The sequence below is a fragment of the Balaenoptera physalus genome, assembly GCF_965194825.1.
Source record: "Balaenoptera physalus genome assembly, chromosome: 11".
NCBI lineage: Eukaryota > Metazoa > Chordata > Mammalia > Artiodactyla > Balaenopteridae > Balaenoptera > Balaenoptera physalus.
The window spans coordinates 65598260-65618892 of NC_138896.1; the positions used below are offsets into that span (position 1 = coordinate 65598260).

Consider the following 20633-nt stretch of genomic DNA (forward strand, 5'->3'; position numbering starts at 1 on the left):
AAAGTTAACTAAGTTATATACTTAGGATTAGTACATCTTTGTGTTATATTAAAAAGTTTACATAGATATGAAAAATTTTTTCTAATAAAAAAGTGTTTAGAGCTTAATGTAAGCCTGTTTTTTAAATGAAGTTAACTGATATGAATTAGCATATCTATGTATGTATCTATCTATCATTGACATGGACTTGTATTCTGTATTAGTTTCCTGTAGCTGCTATAACAAATTACCACAAATTTAGTGGCTTAGAAAAACACAGATTTATTATTTTAGAATTCTGTAGGTCAGAAGTACAGAATGGGTCTTTGGGGCTACAAGCAAGATGTCAGCCTACCTGTGTTTCTTTTAGAGGATCTAAGGAGAAAATCTGTTTGTTTGTTTGTTTGTTTTTTTGGCTTTTCCAGCTTCTAAGAGCTGCCTGCATTCCTTGGCTTGTGACCCCTTCCTCCATCTTCGAAGCTGGCAGTGTAGTATCTTCAAATCTCTCTCTCCCCTCTCTCTCTCTCACCTCTGCTTTTGTTGTCACATCTTCTTCTCTGACTCTGGCCCTCTTGTCAAGGACGTTTGATTTTACATTGGGCCCACCTGTATAATCCAGGATAAACACCTCAAGTTCCTTAACTTAATCACATCTACAAAATCCCTTTTGCTGTGTAAGGTGACAAATGAACAGGTTCCAGGGATAAGGGTGTGGACATCTTTCTGTCTACCATCATTCTGTCTACCACAAATTCCTATTTTTTATCGATGGCTTCATTACTATAATTATTTTGATGCTCTAATTATATCAGATTTGGCCTTTCAAGTTGGCTCCTCTGTCCTTGTGACATACCCTCTCATTTTTTGAGTGAGTTTTTACTTCGTGTCACAGCAAGATATTCTTGCCTCAGCTTGTAACTAACCTGACCTGGCTCTGGAATCAGTCATTTCTTTGAGGAACCCTGGTTCCCTTTCGTGGGAAATGGCCTTAGAGACCACAATCAGGGCGGTAAGTGTCTCCTCTCTCCTGGGATGTCTTAGCTTCTAGACCCTTCCAAGAAACAGAGCTAGGAAATATATACATGTAAGTACATGTATGAACACACACAGGACACACTTGTATGCATACTTACGTATACATGTACACACACGTAAACATATTTTGAAATCATGAGTTCACACCAGTGTCTTCAAATCCAGTTCATCCCCACATGGTTCTTTCTTGCCTTGCCCCATTCCATATTTTTGTGTCCTTTCTTCCTTTGTAAAAATTCTGGCTTCCAGTAACATCAGCACATTTTCTCATTTGCTTAATGTTATAATATGTCTGAAATTGTTGCAGAATTGCTTTACCCAAACCAGTACGAAAACAAACCTCATGAAATCAGGATTTGTTTGCAGAATTCCCTCCTCCCCCCACCTCCCAGATGTCACCCCAGCAAGGCCGGGGTGTACAGTCAATACTTGGATTAGTCGCCCATCTTCCCTTTTAGTGTGGTCATATTGAATAATATTCATTTGAAATATAGTTGATTTATTTTCAGTTTGCTTTCAATTTTAGGTTTTCTTTTCTTCCCTTCTTATGCTTTTTGATTTTAGTTTTTGAATATGTAGAAGGTTAGCGTGCTTCCAAAAGTAAAATCTGTAAAAACAGACATATTCAGAGCAGCATCACTCCCTTCCCCTCTCCCCCGGGGTATATGTCCCGTCCACTTCATCACCATTCCATCATACCCTCCCTACTCTTATAGGTAACCAGTCTCGTTTTCTGGCTTGTCCTTTCAGTGTTCCTTTTTGTAGAGATAACGTTTTCTTATTTCCCCTTTCTTTCTTATGCAAGAAGTAACATACTATATTTTCTCTTTTGCACTTTGCTTTTTCATTTAGTATGGATACTGGAAATTATTCCATCTCTTTCTTCATAAGAGCAGTGTAGCACTCCATCGTGTGTGTGTATATCACAGGTTGTTCAACCCATCTCTGATGTGTGGACATTTGGGTAGTTTCTAATCTTTTCAATCACAAACAAATAACCTTGTGCATGTGCAATTTCCTTCTGTTGGAGGTGTCTCTTCAGTGCAAATTCCTGGACTGTGGGATCAAAGGGTAAATGCATATGTAGTTTTGCTAGATCCTGCCCGAGTGCCTTCCACATGGGTTTACTATTTTGCTTTCCCACCAGCAGTGATCAGAGTACCTGTTTCTCCACAGTCTTGCCAGTAGTGTATTGTCAAACTTTTGAAATTTTGGCAGCCTGATGTGGCCTCGGGAATTCCTTAACATCTTTTTAGGCACTGAATATTGTAAAGAAGATTTAAACAGTGTTGTGTCTAGTTTTTAGAGTTAGTTGTTCTCCTCAAAAGGGGCATTCTGGATCATCTGCTCTGCCATTAGCAGTGGTAGAGGTCATGTCCTAGGCATGTTTTTCCTGTACACCTGACAGTACCTTGTGTGGGGTAAGGAGACTGGCAGTTGGTGTGAACATGTTAATTGTTGTGCTGTCAGATGTACCAGATTTTTGTAAGGTCTACTGAAATGAAGGAACTGATGATTAATTTTCAAAGGTAGAATAAGAATTTTAGTTGAGTGCTTAGAATAGTAAACTTCCATTTTCAAATTATTTACTTCCATCAGTAAAATTTTTTTTAAATTAAGAAAAAAACACCCTCTACAAAAATAACAAGAGTATAAAGCATACTTTCATTATAAATGATTAAGGTTTAGAAATACACTTTCCGTAGGTTATAAGATTGTTGCTTTATTCTTTGTGAAATAAGAAAATTTGAATGTGGGTACGTGGTTACTTACAGTTTAAAGCTGCTGAACTTCAGTATCTCATGTTCAACATTTCTTAAAATGGAAAATAAGTTTTTAAAATTATAAACAAATCATCATCTTGGGCATCAATGGCTTTGCTTAAGAACAAATGAAATACGGTTTAGCGTGAGTGTAATTTACATGTTTCAGTGCATTTGTGATTGTTTAGCTTGAATGTCTTAGATCTGTCTTTAGCATCCCCAACTCACAGACATTCATTTCTTCTGGGCCATGTTGTTGAGGACCATTAGTAGTAATTAATGTGCATATGCAGACACATGATTTTTGAATGAGGGACCCAGTTTTTGTTTTTTTTTTTGGGACCCAGTTTTTGAGCACAGAAAAAAGTCCCTAGACTTGGGAATCTGCATTTGCAAAAAGAGTTCAAAACGACTCTGTTTTTATGACATGTTCTGAAATGACCTTTAGCACATATGAATATCTTTATTTAAGAAAGCAATACCACTAGCATTAAATATTAAAATTCCTTGGATTGCTCCATATAGGTGTGTTACCTCTGCAACCAAAAATAGTAATGAATGGTGGAATTTTATGATAAAGAAAAGTCATTAATGCAGGGACATTGCATAGAGTTGCAGTGGTATTTATTTAAATGGTGTACATGTTGTTTATAAGTTCTGTGGAAGATTCTAGACGGGGAAGGCACTGATGAACAAATCATCTAACTGCACAGCAGCCAAAGGGCTCTCAGTCTGTTGTCTCAGATGTTCCAGTCTCTTCTTTTTAACAAGGAGACCTAGTACCAATGAGCAAACCATGCCAATTTGAAGGGTTAGAACAGTTTCTCTGTCATAAGCTGTATCAGATTTTTGTCATCCTAGATTCCTCACTGTGACTTGGAAGTGATTTGGTAAAGAGAGTTTTTAGGTTTTTGTCCTTTTTTCTTCTTCATTGTTATCTATTTTATTGCCATTTGGCATTGGGTTGTCATTAAAGCATACCGTTTTCCTTGAGGACACAGTGGGGGTGGTGGTGAAGGGTAAGCTGGGACGAAGTGAGAGAGTGGCATGGACATATATACACTACCAAATGTAAAATAGCACAGGGAGATCAGCTCGGTGCTTTGTGACCACCTAGAGGGGTGGGATAGGGAAGGTGGGAGGGAGACGCAAGAGGGAGGGGAAATGGGGATATATGTATACATATAGCTGATACACTTTGTTATACAGCAGAAACTAACACAACATTGTAAAGCAATTATACTCCAATAAAGATGTAAAAAAAAAAAAAGATACACGCAAAAAAAAAAAAAGCATACCATTTTCATGTGACTTCTCAAAATGCACATTGAGCTTCATCATGGGTCAGACCTCACTCCCCAAGTGATATATATTTTTTTAAATTAATTTATTAATTTATTTATTTTTGGCTGTGTTGGGTCTTTGTTTCTGTGCGAGGGCTCTCTAGTTGCGGCGAGCAGGGGCCACTCTTCATCGCGGTGCACGGACCTCTCACTATCGCGGCCTCTCTTGTTGCGGAGCACAAGCTCCAGACGCGCAGGCTCAGTAGTTGTGGCTCACGGGCTTAGTTGCTCCGCGGCATGTGGGATCTTCCCAGACCAGGGCTCGAACCCGCGTCCCCTGCATTGGCAGGCAGACTCTCAACCACTGCGCCACCAGGGAAGCCCCCAAGTGATATTTTTGAATCACACATTCCGCAACATGATTAATCGATAATCATTCTTTGTATTGGTATTGAAACCGCACGACCTCAGGTGAATTTCAAACACAGCCAAAACTCAGACTGGAACTCGGACCCACTGTCTTTTAATTGAAGTCGCACACCTGAAGCTCAGGTTCCTTATGTCTCAGTGCAGAAGGAATTCAGTGAGAGGTGAAGTGATAGGTAAGAAGTAGATTTATTGAGAGATACACACTCCACAGACAGAAAGCAGTCAGTCTCAAAAGGCGAGAGCAGCCCCAAAATACAGGGTGGTTAGTTTTTATGGGCACAGTAATTTCATAGGCTAATAAGTAGGAGGATTATTCCAGCTATTTTGGGGGAGGGGCAGGGATTTCCAGGAATTGGGCTACCGCCCACTTTTGGGCTTTTTATGGGTGGCCTCGGAACTGTCATGGCACCTGTGGGCGTGTCATTTAATGTATGCTAATGTATTACAATGAGTGCATAACGAAGCTCAGGGTCTACCGGAAGTCGAATCTTCCACCCTCTTGGACCTAGTCGGTTCTAACCAGTTTTTGTTGTATCCTCAATGGCTCTGTCATTCTTTTAAATTTGTGCCCTGCCCCCTTCCTCCTGTTTCTGTGTGATTTAGGATGCAAAATTTCTCAAGTCCTAAGGGAACTTATCAATAGCTACAATTTTAGATAAAAATCAGTGGGTGTTAAAGGAAGAGAATAAAAATGAATACATTTAAAAAGTGTGTTTGGAAGAGAGAATCCTCCATCTCTGCACGGATGCGTGGGTCTCATTATGTGGAGGGAAACCTCCTCCTTTGCAGGTCGACGCTCCTCTCCAGGAAATACGGTCTGGTGGAAGACACAGAAAAGCTGTCGCCATGAAACATCTTCCTGGCCTTTTTATAACCATCAGGATCTGTGTGGGATGGTGGTTTTTTTGAAAGTTAATTAATTAATTTATTTTTATATTTATTTTTGGCTGTGTTGGGTCTTCGTTTCTGTGCGAGGGCTTTCTCTAGCTGCGGCAAGCGGGGGCCACTCTTCATCACGGTGCGCGGGCCTGTCACTGTCGTGGCCTCTCTTGTTGCGGAGCACAAGCTCCAGACGCGCAGGCTCAGTAATTGTGGCTCACGGGCCTAGTTGCTCCGTGGCATGTGGGATCTTCCCAGACCAGGGCTCAAACCTGTGTCGCCTGCATTGGCAGGCAGATTCTCAACCACTGCGCCACCAGGGAAGCCGGGATGGTGTTTTTGTAGGTAGGGATCTAGGAGTGGCCTAGAAGCCTGGACAAACAAAGGGGCTGGGGGTGGCAGGGTAACTAAAATTTGCATGAATAATGAACAGGCATTTTGTGGTGTGTGAGATAAGAGGGAAGGAGGGAGGAGCCAAGAGGGGGCCTGGAAGAGGCTGGCGACAGGGCAGGAGCCCAGAGCTTGTGGAGGGAGAGGGTTAGGGAAAAAGTCAAAGTTGCAGGTGATAAAAGATGACTAAAAGCAGGATGTTTCATATTCAATTTTAAATTGTTGGTGTTGCTGTTATAAAATCTGCTTCACTTCGCACCCTCAGTAAAGCCTGCTACATACTGAGAACTTACGAGACTTTTAATCCTTACGAGGGGACTGTGTGTTCCGTCTCCATGTTGGCATGGTACAGTGAGAAAGGTGGACATTGATGAAGGCCACCCCAATGAGAACCAGCAGAGGCTGTTACTCAGAGCTTCTAGAGCACGGGAGTCAGCACCATCACTTGCCTTTGGCAGAGACTCCAAGGCTCGCAGGGAGTGTAAAAACTTTAGGGTGAAAACGAGGGAGGGCTTAAGGTGTGCCCTGATTGCCATGGGGGGACTGGAGTCAAGCTAATGAGAAACAGAGCATCCTATGTGGTTTGGATAGGAGAGCATATTTAGGTTTCTTTGGTTGGTCTTGAGTCAAAGGGGACACAGTACAAAAAAGAGTGAGGCTGGCAGTTATCGACCAAGTCCTAACCATTCTGAGCTTATGGCTGCAGCTGTTACAATGTGGCTTCCATGCTGTTTCCTGCAAAGGTTGTGGCTGGAGTCCTTTTGTCATAAATAGTCTGACCACTGTTCATTTGTATATTCAGACTCTCGGAAGCAAACATTAGGAGAAGGTGAAAAGCAGATAAAATACTAGAGTCAGTGGGTAAAAACTCAAGCATTGGCAATGAACCATGGAAAGTAAATAAGCCCTTGCACATTCCTATAAATCTTGGAGAGGACACTAGATTTCTTATAGTGTGCAGGGCTAAGGGTTTTCCTTTTAAAGCTCAAAGTTTGGGGTGATGGCAGCTGACAACTAGGATACAAAATCAAATGAGTTTTTTTTTTTTTTTTTGAGAAATTAGCATTCTATAGGACAAGTATCTTTTACGTTTCAAAGTTTTTTTTTTTACATCCTATTCATATTAATAGGATAAATTAGTATGAATAGAGGTATAGCAGTGATATAAAAAGACACAGAAAACACTTAAGTATTTTGTTTACTCATATATTCATAATAAGTGCCTTTTGCGAACCACCTGTTTAAATGAAGCACTGAGAATACACTAGGATGCTAGAATCAGGCCCTGCTCTGAATCGGTTCAGTGTTGGTTGAGAGGAAGGGACCCATATGGAAAGCAAAGATTGGACCGCCGTAGTTGATTGGGCTGTGTTGGTGGTACGCATGGGGCATGCCGAGAGCCCTACTCAGTCTAACAGGGTCTGGAGATGGTTTTTTAGAGGAGGCAATCCTTGAGCTAAATTTTAAAGGCACGTAGGAATCAACTCCTGATGGGCTCCTGTGGGAGGAGTGGGTGTTACAGGCAGAAATAAATCATGTATACAAAGGGAGAGGAGTGTGAAATGATTTCATAAGCATTTTATGGTTTCTCCCAGTATTATTTTGAGAAACCTAGCGTAATTTACTTGAAAGTACTTAACCTTTCACAAGAGGTGTGAAATTATATGCATGAGTTAGTTTTTTTTTTTTTTTTTAACTGAAGTATAGTTGATTTACAATTTTGTGTTAGTTTCTAGTGTAGGGGGAAGTGATTCAGATATATATATACACATACACATATATACTTTTTCAGATCCTTTTATAGTTTATTACAAGATATTGAATATAGTTCCCTGTGCTATATAGTAGGTCCTTGTTGTTTATCTGTTTTATATATAGGAGTTTGTATCTGCTAATCCCAAACTCCTAATTTATCCCTCCCCACCCTTTCCCCTTTGGTAACCTTACGTTTGTTTTCTGTGTCTGTGTGGCTGTTTGCATGAGTTTGTTTTAATCTCTGTCCTAGGAGAGGTCGGTTTATATGTGAAGTACACTTTCGGGAATAACTCCTCCAGGGGTGATTAGTTAGCATTTGAAAGAGCCTGATCAGAAGTTCACACTTGTGAGGTGTCTTTATCTTGATGATACTTTTGTTAGAAAGATTTTTTCCTTTGGTGAAATTAGTCCTTTTTGCAAGAGATGTGGATTAGCTAGAAATATTGTACAGGTGGCCCACCCTTGGAAGGGTTCAAGAATCCACTGAGCCCAGCCGAGTGGTGTTCTTGGCATTGGACTCATTTGTTCCTGTGTTTTGTATGCTGGAAGCCTTGGGCAGTCTGCCGAGGTTTGCGGACTCCTTCTAAGAATGGTGTTTTTAAATGCATAAAGCATATTAAATAAAATGCACAGGGTTATATAGGAAACCATTTATACTGAAATATAGTTGTCAGAATATTTTTTAAAAAAATTTTGCCCTGCTCCTGGGCCCAAGTAACCATCGTTACTGTGGTTCCAAGAGCCTTTTCCTGTGTTTGTTCTCCCCTGTGCCCCCAGATCACTTCGAGTACCCTTGGAGCTGCTCTTTTATTTTGCAGCAGTCCCCTTCTGTGAGCGAGTACGTGTGACCTCCAGAGATCTGGGGCCGGAGGCTGAGGCTAGAACTTTGCTTCATTTGTCATCTTGAGACAAATCTCTCAATTTAGAGTTCCTTTCTCATCTCTGACTGGAATCTTGAAAATTGTATGTGTAGATGATTGTTTTAATTCTCATCTGAATGTTTTCAAATTAAATTCAGAGTAAATTACTCTAAATATCTCAAAAAAAAAAAAAAAAAAAGCCTAAGTCGTCGCATGGATCTCTAGGCCTTTAAATCTAACTTCTGGCAGCTATTTAGTTTAAAGGCAATGGCAGCAACAACAATAAAATACACCCCAGCCTCTTCCAGGAAACGCTGGCTTATCTCCACATCCCAATTTATATAATGTTAGTTACTTTATACATATGTGTATACATATTTGTAAATGGGCTCCTTTCCCTTCTGGCCCTTAGTAGCTGTTAAGTTCTGAGAGTGGTGGTGATAAAATCCCCTTACCTACATATTGTGAGCTCATCTAAATCATCTATTTTATGTTTGTGTGTGTATGTGTATGTATTATATACACACACAATTAATGTTTGTAAATGTTGGGATGTGTCAGTTATACAGACTTTTTTCCCCTGCATTTTGTTGAGAGTAGATACCCTTCTGATTTGTATGGGAATTTATTGAAATGGTTTATTTTCTTTAACTTCCTCTGTTACATTTTCTTTACATTTTCTGCCTTAAACGCTACTCCAGGAACTAAAGATGTTTCTTTGCTCTCATCTGCGAAGTAACTAACATTTTAAATGTTTTATTTTCATGTTGTCTTTTTTGCTGGAATCATTGTATATTTAACTTTAAGTGAACATGTTGCCAAAAGATATGTGGTCTCCCTTTTCTTGTTAGGATTTTAAAAACAATAATCTTTTCCTGAACACCATTTATTATTTCAGTCTATGTAGCTATTGAATAGAGTATAAATAAAACTAATGAAATTGTTCTTCAGTTTTTATATCCTTTGCCTGGTTTGACTTGCTAAGCATGCAGACATTTTCAGTGTAATTTCATTTTTCAGTTCATGTCTTAATGGGTAGCTTTCATTTGATAAAGTAGTCAACTGTCATTGCTCACCAAAAATATGAATTAAAGGTGAATAGACAAATAATGTTCTAAACTTTCTTGTAGTCTTCATTTACGTATTATAAAAAGCATTTTATTTTTCCATTACCACCCTCCTGTTACTTCTTCTCAAGGATCATTCTCAGTTGGAAGGATTAAATTTGTATCATCTTGGAATACTATTATAATTGGCTTGAGTTATTCAGAGGAAAACTATGTTAATTAAAAAATTAAATAATATTATAATTAAATAGATTTCTTCTTTTAAGACTTACGAAATACATTTTTAATACAGAAATTTACATTTAGTATGTATTTAAGATTATAGGTATTGTTTCAGGATACATAGTGTCATACTGCCTGTATCATTTTGCAAGTTGATGTTTTCATTAAATAATGAAATATAAATGTAATGATTTATTCACTCTCTTTTCACTCCAGAAATCAGATCTGCAATGAGTGTTTTTAAATATGTCACATAGAAGCTGAATTGCTGAATTGTATGCTGTGTTCATCTTCAGCTTTGGTTGGTATTGTGAAATTGTTCTTCCAAGTTAAATACTGATTTACTGATTTTTTTTTGTGGTATGTGAGTACCCATTTCCCCCAGTCTTGGTATTATGTGATTTTCTAACCGGATTTGTGTAAATTGGTATCTGTTTTGTTCTACCTTTCATTTCTCTGATTGTTAGTGGAGTTGAGTAGTTTTGATATGGTTACTGGCTATTTAGGTATTCTCCTTCGGGGGGCCTGTTCATGTATTCTGCATATTCATCCATTGTCAGGTATAGGGATTGCAGAACTTTCTCCTAGCCAATGGCTTTTCTTCTCATTTTGTTTATGAGGACTCATCTTATACAAGTATTTTTCATTTTAATGTCAAGTTTATTAGCATTTAAAAAAAATAAATTTATTTATTTTTGGCTGCATTGGGTCTTCGTTACTGCACGTGGGCTTTCTCTCGTTGTGGTGAGTGGGGGCTACTCTTCACTGCGGTGCGTGGGCTTCTCATTGCAGTGGCTTCTCTTGTTGCAGAGCACGGGCTCTAGGCGAGCAGGCTTCAGTAGTTGTGGCTCACGGGCTCTAGAGCACAGGCTCAGTAGCTGTGGCGCACGGGCTTAGTTGCTCAGCGGCATGTGGGATCTTCCCGGACCAGGGCTCGAACCTGTGTCCCCTGCATTGGCAGGTGGATTCCCAACCACTGCGCCACCAGGGAAGTCCCTGTTAGTATTTTCTTTTAGTTTGTACTTTTTAGGTATCATTTAAAAAGCCTTTTCCTACTCTAATAACACAAAGGCTATTCTCTCATATTTTCCTTTAAGAGCTTTTGTTTTAACTGTTAGATCTTTAAGCCTCCAGTAATTTTTTTTTTTTAGCATTATGATATTTTTTTACCAAATAGACAACTAAGTTGTACCTATCCCTTCGGTGAATAGTCTATATGTTTTTCCACTGTTGGTAGTACTCCATCTTCTACTTACTGCGTTCCCATATGTATCTGTTTCTAGGCTCTCTGTTCTGTTCCATGAATCTCTTTGTCTACCGCTTTGCTTGTGCCATCATGTTTATTTCCATCACAGTAAACTTGGAAACTTGAGAAGGTGAGCCAAATATGCCTCATGCTTTTTGGAAAATTTTCCATTATTTCTGACCCTCTCCTTTCCAAATACATTATAGAATCAGTATGAGGAGTTCATGCAAACCTCGTTGGAATATTTATTTTTATTGGAATTACAGATTAATTTGCACAGAGTTGACCTCTCTGAGGCTTCTCATCAATTACTATATTTTACCTTCATTTATCTTTTTCTCTAGCATATAGATCTGAGTGTCTGACCCATGTCATTTTCCTTCTTTCTGAGAAACAACATTTCTTGCAAGGCAAGTCTACTGGCAAAACATTTCTTCAATTGTTGTGTGTGTGAGAAAGTCTTTATTTTTCCTTTTACTCTTGAGGGATAATTTCAGTCAGAATTCTAGGTTGGTGTTTTTTTCCCTCTCAGCACTTCAGATATTTCACTCCAGCATGATGTATCAGGTAAAATGAACTGAGATCAGTGAGCCCTTAGTGTGAAGTTTTCTGTTTATCTGGCTAAGAGCCAGCCTGTGTTTACTGTTTGCTGTAGCTGTGGGTTTCAGAGGCTAAAATTCCCCATAATGTCCTTATTTTGTCTCTCCTTTTGTTTTGGGTTTCCCTAATAACTCCTTCTGAAATAAAGCCTGTGTCTTTATAATAAAGCAGCTCTCTGTTGTAATCCTGTGTTATTACACAGGAGCCCTATTGATGTTGTGGTGAGGTGGGGGGAGGAGGGTTCCATAGCCCCTCTGATTTGGTCTCATTCCTCTTCTGAGCCTGTGCGCCTGGGCTGTGAACCTCACACGTGCTTCTCACCTCACCCCCCCCACCCCCACAGGTGCACACAGGGCCTGAAGGAGGTTTTCTCTTTTCCGCTCAGACTCCAGCAATTAGTCAGTCACCCTTTACGTTTTTGCCCCAGCTGCTGGCTCCACTGGTGGTTTCTGCTCCTGTTAAGCTATGCTTCTCTGTCTTTGCCTGTCTCTTCACTTCTGGGGGACAGCTAGTTTGCCCTGTGACTTGAAGTCTCTGGTATGTCTGAGAGGAGTTGCTGATTTTCAGTTTGTCTTTTTTCTTGTTGTGAGCATGGTTGTGACAGCCTTCAAGCTTTTTTTCAGAAGTCCATCGATGGCTGTCATACTTGTACATATTTTTTATATATATATATATATATATATATATCTTTCTATGAAAGTCATGAAGTCGTAGATACCTTAGAATTTTATTACTGTTGTAAATGGTATCTTTTTCTTTTTTTTTTTTAAAACATCTTTATTGAAGTATAATTGCTTTACAGTGGTGTGTTAGTTTCTGCTTTATAACAAAGTGAATCAGTTATACATATACATATGTTCCCATATCTCTTCCCTCTTGCATCTCGCTCCCTCCCACCCTCCCTATCCCACCCCTCTAGGTGGTCACAGCGCACCGAGCTGATCTCCCTGTGCTATGCGGCTGCTTCCCACTTGCTATCTATTTTACATTTGGTAGTGTATATATGTCCATGACACTCTCTCACCCTGTCACATCTCACCCCTCCCCCTCCCCATATCCTCAAGTCCATTCTCTAGTAGGTCTGTGTCTTTATTCCTGTCTTGCCACTAGGTTCTTCATGACCTTTTTTTTCTTAGATTCCATATATGTGTGTTAGCATACTGTATTTGTTTTTCTCCTTCTGACTTACTTCACTCTGTATGACAGACTCTAACTCCATCCACCTCATTACAAATAACTCCATTTCATTTCTTTTTATGGCTGAGTAATATTCCATTGTATATATGTGCCACATCTTCTTTATCCATTCATCTGATGATGGACACTTAGGTTGCTTCCATGTCCTGGCTATTGTAAATAGAGCTGCAATGAACATTTTGGTACATGACTCTTTTTGAATTATGGTTTTCTCAGGGTATATGCCCAGGAGTGGGATTGCTGGGTCGTATGGTAGTTCTATTTTTAGTTTTTTAAGGAACCTCCATACTGTTCTCCATAGTGGCTGTATCAATTTACATTCCCACCAACAGTGCAAGAGTGTTCCCTTTTCTCCACACTCTCTCCAGCATTTATTGTTTCTAGATTTTTTGATGATGGCCATTCTGACCAGTGTGAGATGATACCTCATTGTAGTTTTGATTTGCATTTCTCTAATGATTAATGATGTTGAGCATTCTTTCATGTGTCTGTTGGCCATCTGTATATCTTCTTTGGAGAAATGTCTATTTAAGTCTTCTGCCCATTTTTGGATTGGGTTGTTTGTTTTTTTGTTATTGAGCTGCATGAGCTGCTTGTAAATCTTGGAGATTAATCCTTTGTCAGTTGCTTCATTTGCAAATATTTTCTCCCATTCTGAGGGTTGTCTTTTGGTCTTGTTTATGGTTTCCTTTGCTGTGCAAAAGGTTTTAAGTTTCATTAGGTCCCATTTGTTTATTTGTGTTTTTATTTCCATTTCTCTAGGAGCTGGGTCAAAAAGGATCTTGCTGTGATTTATGTCATAGAGTGTTCTGCCTATGTTTCCCTCTAAGACTTTGATAGTGTCTGGCCTTACACTTAGGTCTTTAATCCATTTTGAGCTTATTTTTGTGTATGGTGTCAGGGAGTGTTCTAATTTCATACTTTTACATGTACCTGTCCAATTTTCCCAGCACCACTTATTGAAGAGGCTGTCTTTTCTCCACTGTATATGCTTGCCTCCTTTATCAAAGATAAGGTGACCATATGTGCGTGGGTTTATCTCTGGGCTTTCTCTCCTGTTCCCTTGATCTATATTTTTGTTTTTGTGCCAGTACCAAACTGTCTTGATTACTGTAGCTTTGTAATATAGTCTGAAGTCAGGGAGCCTGATTCCTCCAGCTCCATTTTTCGTTCTCAAGATTGCTTTAGCTATTTGGGGTCTTTTGTGTTTCCATACAAATTGTGAAATTTTTTGTTCTAGTTCTGTGAAAAATGCCAGTGGTAGTTTGATAGGGATTGCATTGAATCTGTAGATTGCTTTGGGTAGTAGAGTCATTTTCACAATGTTGATTCTTCCAATCCAAGAACATGGTATATCTCTCCATCTATTTGTATCATCTTTAATTTCTTTCATCAGTGTCTTATAGTTTTCTGCATACAGGTCTTTTGTCTCCTTAGGTAGGTTTATTCCTAGGTATTTTATTCTTTTTGTTGCAGTGGTAAATGGGAGTGTTTCCTTAATTTCTCTGTCAGATTCTTCATCATTAGTGTATAGGAATGCAAGAGATTTCTGTGCATTGATTTTGTATCCTACTACTTTACCAAATTCATTGGTTAGCTCTAGTAGTTTCTGGTAGCATCTTTAGGATTCTCTATGTATAGTATCATGTCATCTGCAAACAGTGACAGCTTTACTTCTTCTTTTCTGATTTGGATTCCTTTTATTTCTTTTTCTTCTCTGATTGCTGTGGCTAACACTTCCAAAACTATGTTGAATAATAGTGGTGAGAGTGGGCAACCTTGTCTTGTTTCTGATCTTAGTGGAAATGGTTTCAGTTTTTCACCATTGAGGACAATGTTGGCTGTGGGTTTGTCATACATGGCCTTTATTATGTTGAGGAAAGTTCCCTCTATGCCTGTTTTCCGCAGGGCTTTTATCATAAGTGGGTGTTGAATTTTGTCGAAAGCTTTCTCTGCATCTATTGAGATGATCATATGGTTTTTCTCCTTCACTTTGTTAATATGATGTATCACGATGATTGATTTGCGTATATTGAAGAATCCTTGCATTCCTGGAATAAACCCCACTTGATCGTGGTGTATAATCCTTTTAATGTGCTGTTGGATTCTGTTTGCTAGTATTTTGTTGAGGATTTTTGCATCTACGTTCATCAGTGATACTGGCCTGTAGTTTTCTTTCTTTGTGACAGCTTTGTCTGGTTTTGGTATCAGGGTGATGGTGGCCTCGTAGAATGAGTTGGGGAGTGTTCCTCCCTCTGCAATATTTTGGAAGAGTTTGAGAAGGATAGGTGTTAGCTCTTCTCTAAATGTTTGATAGAATTCGCCTGTGAAGCCATCTGGTCCTGGGCTTTTGTTTGTTGGAAGGTTTTTAATCACAGTTTCAATTTCAGTGCTTGTGATTGGTCTGTTCAAATTTTCTATTTCTTCCTGGTTCAGTCTCGGCAGGTTGTGCATTTCTAAGAATCTGTCCATTTCTTCCAGGTTGTCCATTTTATTGGCATAGAGTTGCTTGTAGTAATCTCTCATGATCGTTTGTATTTCTGCAGTGTCAGTGGTTACTTCTCCTTTTTCATTTCTAATTCTATTGATTTGAGTCTTCTCCCTTTTTCTCTTGATGAGTCTGGCTAATGGTTTATCAATTTTGTTTATCTTCTCAAAGAACCAGCTTTTAGTTTCATTGATTTTTGCTATTGTTTCCTTCATTTCTTTTTCATTTATTTCTGATCTGATCTTTATGATTTCTTTCCTTCTGCTAGCTTTGGGGCTTTTTTGTTCTTCTTTCTCTAATTGCTTTAGGTACAAGGTTAGGTTGTTTGTTCAAGATGTTTCCTGTTTCTTGAGGTAGGCTTGTATTGCTATAAACTTCCCTCTTAGCACTGCTTTTGCTGCATCCCATAGGTTTTGCGTCGTCGTGTCTCCATTGTCATTTGTTTCTAGGTATTTTTTGATTTCCCCTTTGATTTCTTCAGTGATCACTTTGTTATTAAGTAGTGTATTGTGTAGCCTCCATGTGTTTGTATTTTTTACAGATCTTTTCCTGTAATTGATATCTAGTCTCATAGCGTTGTGGTCGGAAAAGATACTTGATACGATTTCAATTTTCTTAAATTTACCAAGGCTTGATTTGTGACCCAAGATATGATCTATCCTGGAGAATGTTCCATGAGCACTTGAGAAAAATGTGTATTCTGTTGTTTTGGGGTGGAATGTCCTATAAATATCAATTAAGTCCATCTTGTCTAATGTATCATTTAAAGCTTGTGTTTCCTTATTTATTTTCATTTTAGATGATCTGTCCATTGGTGAAAGTGGGGTGTTAAAGTCCCCTACTATGATTGTGTTGCTGTCGATTTCCCCTTTTATGGCTGTTAGTATTTGCCTTATGTATTGAGGTGCTCCTATGTTGGGTGCATAAATATTTACAATTGTTATACCTTCCTCTTGGATCAATCCCTTGATCAGTATATAGTGTCCTTCTTTGTCTCTTGTAATAGTCTTTATTTTAAAGTCTATTTTGTCTGATATGAGAATTGCTACTCCAGCTTTCTTTTGATTTCCATTTGCATGGAATATCTTTTTCCATCCCCTCACTTTCAGTCTGTATGTGTCTCTAGGTCTGAAGTGGTCTCTTGTAGACAGCATATATATGGGTCTTGTTTTTGTATCCATTCAGCCAGCCTGTGTCTTTTGGTGGGAGCATTTAATCCATTTACATTTAAGGTAATTATCGATATGTATGTTCCTATTCCCATTTTCTTAACTGTTTTGGGTTTGTTATTGTAGGTGTTTTCCTTCTCTTGTGTTTCTTGCCTAGAGAAGTTCCTTTAGCATTTGTTGTAAAGCTGGTTTGGTGGTGCTGAACTCTCTCAGCTTTTGCTTGTCTGTAAAGGTTTTAATTTCTCCATCAAATCTGAATGAGATCCTTGCTGGGTAGAGTAATCTTGGTTGTAGGTTTTTCTCCTTCATCACTTTAAATATGTTCTGCCACTCCCTTCTGGCTTGCAGAGTTTCTGCTGAAAGATCAGCTGTTAACCTTATGGGGATTCCCTTGTGTGTTATTTGTTGTTTTTCCCTTGCTGCTTTTAATATGTTTTCTTTGTATTTAATTTTTTTTTTTTTAACATCTTTATTGAAGTATAATTGCCTTACAATGGTGTGTTAGCTTCTGCTTTATAACAAAGTGAATCAGTTATACATATACAATATGTTCCCATTTCTCTTCCCTCTTGCATCTCCCTCCCTCCCACCCTCCCCATCCCATCCCTCTAGGTGGTCACAAAGCACCGAGCTGATCTCCCTGTGCTATGCGGCTGCTTCCCACTAGTTATCTATTTTACATTTGGTAGTGTATATATGTCCATGACACTCTCTTACCCTGTCACATCTCACCCCACCCCCTCCCCATATCCTCAAGTCCATTCTCTAGTAGGTCTGTGTCTTTATTCCCGTCTTGCCACTAGGTTCTTCATGGCCTTTTTTTTTTTTTTTTTTCCCCTTAGATTCCGTATATATGTGTTAGCATACTGTATTTGTTTTTCTCTTTCTGACTTACTTCACTCTGTATGACAGACTCTAACTCCATCCACCTCATTACAAATACCTCCATTTCATTTCTTTTTATGGCTGAGTAATATTCCATTGTATATATGTGCCACATCTTCTTTATCCATTCATCTGTCGATGGACATTTAGATTGCTTCCATGTCCTGGCTATTGTAAATAGAGCTGCAATGAACATTTTGGTACATGACTCTTTTTGACCTATGGTTTTCTCAGGGTATATGCCCAGTAGTGGGATTGCTGGGTCGTATGGTAGTTCTATTTGTAGTTTTTTAAGGAACCTCCATACTGTTCTCCATAGTGGCTGTATCAATTTACATTCCCACCAACAGTGCAAGAGTGTTCCCTTTCCTCCACACCCTCTCCAGCATTTATTGTTTCTAGATTTTTTGATGATGGCCATTCTGACCGGTGTGAGATGATATCTCATTGTAGTTTTGATTTGCATTTCTCTAATGATTAATGATGTTGAGCATTCTTTCATGTGTCTGTAGGCCATCTGTATATCTTCTTTGGAGAAATGTCTATTTAGGTCTTCCGCCCATTTTTGGATTGGGTTGTTCGTTTTTTTGTTATTGAGCTGCATGAGCTGCTTGTAAATCTTGGAGATTAATCCTTTGTCAGTTGCTTCATTTGCAAATATTTTCTCCCATTCTAATGGTTGTCTTTTGGTCTTGTTTATGGTTTCCTTTGCTGTGCAAAAGCTTTTAAGTTTCATTAGGTCCCATTTGTTTATTTGTGTTCTTATTTCCATTTCTCTGGGAGCTGGGTCAAAAAGAATCTTGCTGTGATTTATGTCATAGAGTGTTCTGCCTATGTTTTCCTCTAAGAGTTTGATAGTGTCTGCCCTTACACTTAGGTCTTTAATCCATTTTGAGTTTATTTTTGTGCATGGTGTCAGGGAGTGTTCTATTTTCATACTTTTACATGTACCTGTCCAATTTTCCCAGCACCACTTATTGAAGAGGCTGTCTTTTCTCCACTGTATATGCTTGCCTCCTTTATCAAAAATAAGGTGCCCATATGTGTGTGGGTTTATCTCTGGGCTTTCTCTCCTGTTCCATTGATCTATATTTCTGTTTTTGTGCCAGTACCAAACTGTCTTGATTACTGAAGCTTTGTAATATAGTCTGAAGTCAGGGAGCCTGATTCCCCCAGCTCCATTTTTAGTTCTCAAGATTGCTTTGGCTATTCGGGGTCTTTTGTGTTTCCATACAAATTGTGAAATTTTTTGTTCTAGTTCTGTGAAAAATGCCAGTGGTAGTTTGATAGGGATTGCATTGAATCTGTAGATTGCTTTGGGTAGTAGAGTCATTTTCACAATGTTGATTCTTCCAATCCAGGAACATGGTATATCTCTCCATCTATTTGTATCATCTTTAATTTCTTTCATCAGTGTCTTATAATTTTCTGCATACAGGTCTTTTGTCTCCTTAGGTAGGTTTATTCCTAGATATTTTATTCTTTTTGTTGCAATGGTAAATGGGAGTGTTTTCTTAATTTCACTTTCAGATTTTTCGTCATTAGTGTATAGAAATGCAAGAGATTTCTGTGCATTAATTTTGTATCCTGCTACTTTACCAAATTCATTGATTAGCTCTAGGAGTTTTCTGGTAGCATCTTTAGCATTCTCTATGTATAGTATCATGTCATCTGCAAATAGTGACAGCTTTACTTCTTCTTTTCCGATTTGGATTCCTTTTATTTCTTTGTCTTCTCTGATTGCTGTGGCTAACACTTCCAAAACTATGTTGAATAATAGTGATGAGAGTGGGCAACCTTGTCTTGTTCCTGATCTTAGTGGAAATGGTTTCAGTTTTTCACCATTGAGGACAATGTTGGCTGTGGGTTTGTCATATATGGCCTTTAGTATGTTGAGGAAAGTTCCCTCTATGCCTACTTTCTGCAGGGCTTTTATCATAAATGGGTGTTGAATTTTGTCGAAAGCTTTCTCTGCATCTATTGAGATGATCATATGGTTTTTCTCCTTCAGTTTGTTAATATGATGTATCACATTGATTGATTTGCGTATATTGAAGAATCCTTGCATTCCTGGGATAAACCCCACTTGATCATGGTGTATGATCCTTTTAATGTGCTGTTGGATTCTGTTTGCTAGTATTTTGTTGAGGATTTTTGCATCTATGTTCATCAGTGATATTGGCCTGTAGTTTTCTTTCTTTGTGACAGCTTTGTCTGGTTTTGGTATCAGGGTGATGGTGGCCTCGTAGAATGAGTTTGGGAGTGTTCCTCCCTCTGCAATATTTTGGAAGAGTTTGAGAAGGATAGGTGTTAGCTCTTCTCTAAATGTTTGATAGAATTCACCTGTGAAGCCATCTGGTCCTGGGCTTTTGTTTGTTGGAAGGTTTTTAATCACAGTTTCAATTTCAGTGCTTGTGATTGGTCTGTTCATATTTTCTATTTCTTCCTGGTTCAGTCTCGGCAGTTTGTGCCTTTCTAAGAATCTGTCCATTTCTTCCAGGTTGTCCATTTTATTGGCATAGAGTTGCTTGTAGTAATCTCTCATGATCTTTTGTATTTCTGCAGTGTCAGTGGTTACTTCTCCTTTTTCATTTCTAATTCTATTGATCTGAGTCTTCTCCCTTTTTCTCTTGATGAGTCTGGCTAATGGTTTATCAATTTTGTTTATCTTCTCAAAGAACCAGCTTTTAGTTTCATTGATTTTTGCTATTGTTTCCTTCATTTCTTTTTCATTTATTTCTGACCTGATCTTTATAATTTCTTTCCTTCTGCTGGCTTTGGGGTTTTTTTGTTCTTCTTTCTCTAATTGCTTTAGGTGCAAGGTTAGGTTGTTTATTCGAGATGTTTCCTGTTTCTTGAGGTAGGCTTGTATTGCTATAAACTTCCCTCTTAGCACTGCTTTTGCTGCGTCCCATAGGTTTTGGGTCGTCGTATCTCCATTGTCATTTGTTTCTAGGTATTTTTTGATTTCCCCTTTGATTTCTTCAGTGATCACTTCGTTATTAAGTAATGTATTGTGTAGCCTCCATGTGTTTGTATTTTTTACAGATCTTTTCCTGTAATTGATATCTAGTCTCATAGCGTTGTGGTCGGAAAAGATACTTGATACGATTTCAATTTTCTTAAATTTACCAAGGCTTGATTTGTGACCCAAGATATGATCTATCCTGGAGAATGTTCCATGAGCACTTGAGAAAAATGTGTATTCTGTTGTTTTTGGATGGAATGTCCTATAAATATCAATTAAGTCCATCTTGTTTAATGTATCATTTAAAGCTTGTGTTTCCTTATTTATTTTCATTTTGGATGATCTGTCCATTGGTGAGAGTGGGGTGTTAAAGTCCCCTACTATGATTGTGTTGCTGTCGATTTCCCCTTTTATGGCT

The 20633-nt window shown here is 38.6% G+C and overlaps 1 protein-coding gene and 1 long non-coding RNA gene across 3 annotated transcripts in view; one reads left to right on the forward strand and one right to left on the reverse strand.

Moving 5' to 3' along the window:
• LOC309637811 overlaps positions 1–14136 on the reverse strand; it is a 203931-nt gene extending 189795 nt beyond the window's left edge. Inside the window, exon 1 of the long non-coding RNA XR_014250828.1 lies at positions 4266–14136. This is a non-coding gene — a long non-coding RNA (uncharacterized lncRNA). The remainder of the gene's footprint in view (positions 1–4265) is intronic.
• ULK4 (unc-51 like kinase 4) overlaps positions 1–20633 on the forward strand; it is a 545664-nt gene that overhangs the window by 185918 nt on the left and 339113 nt on the right. The window lies entirely within an intron of this gene.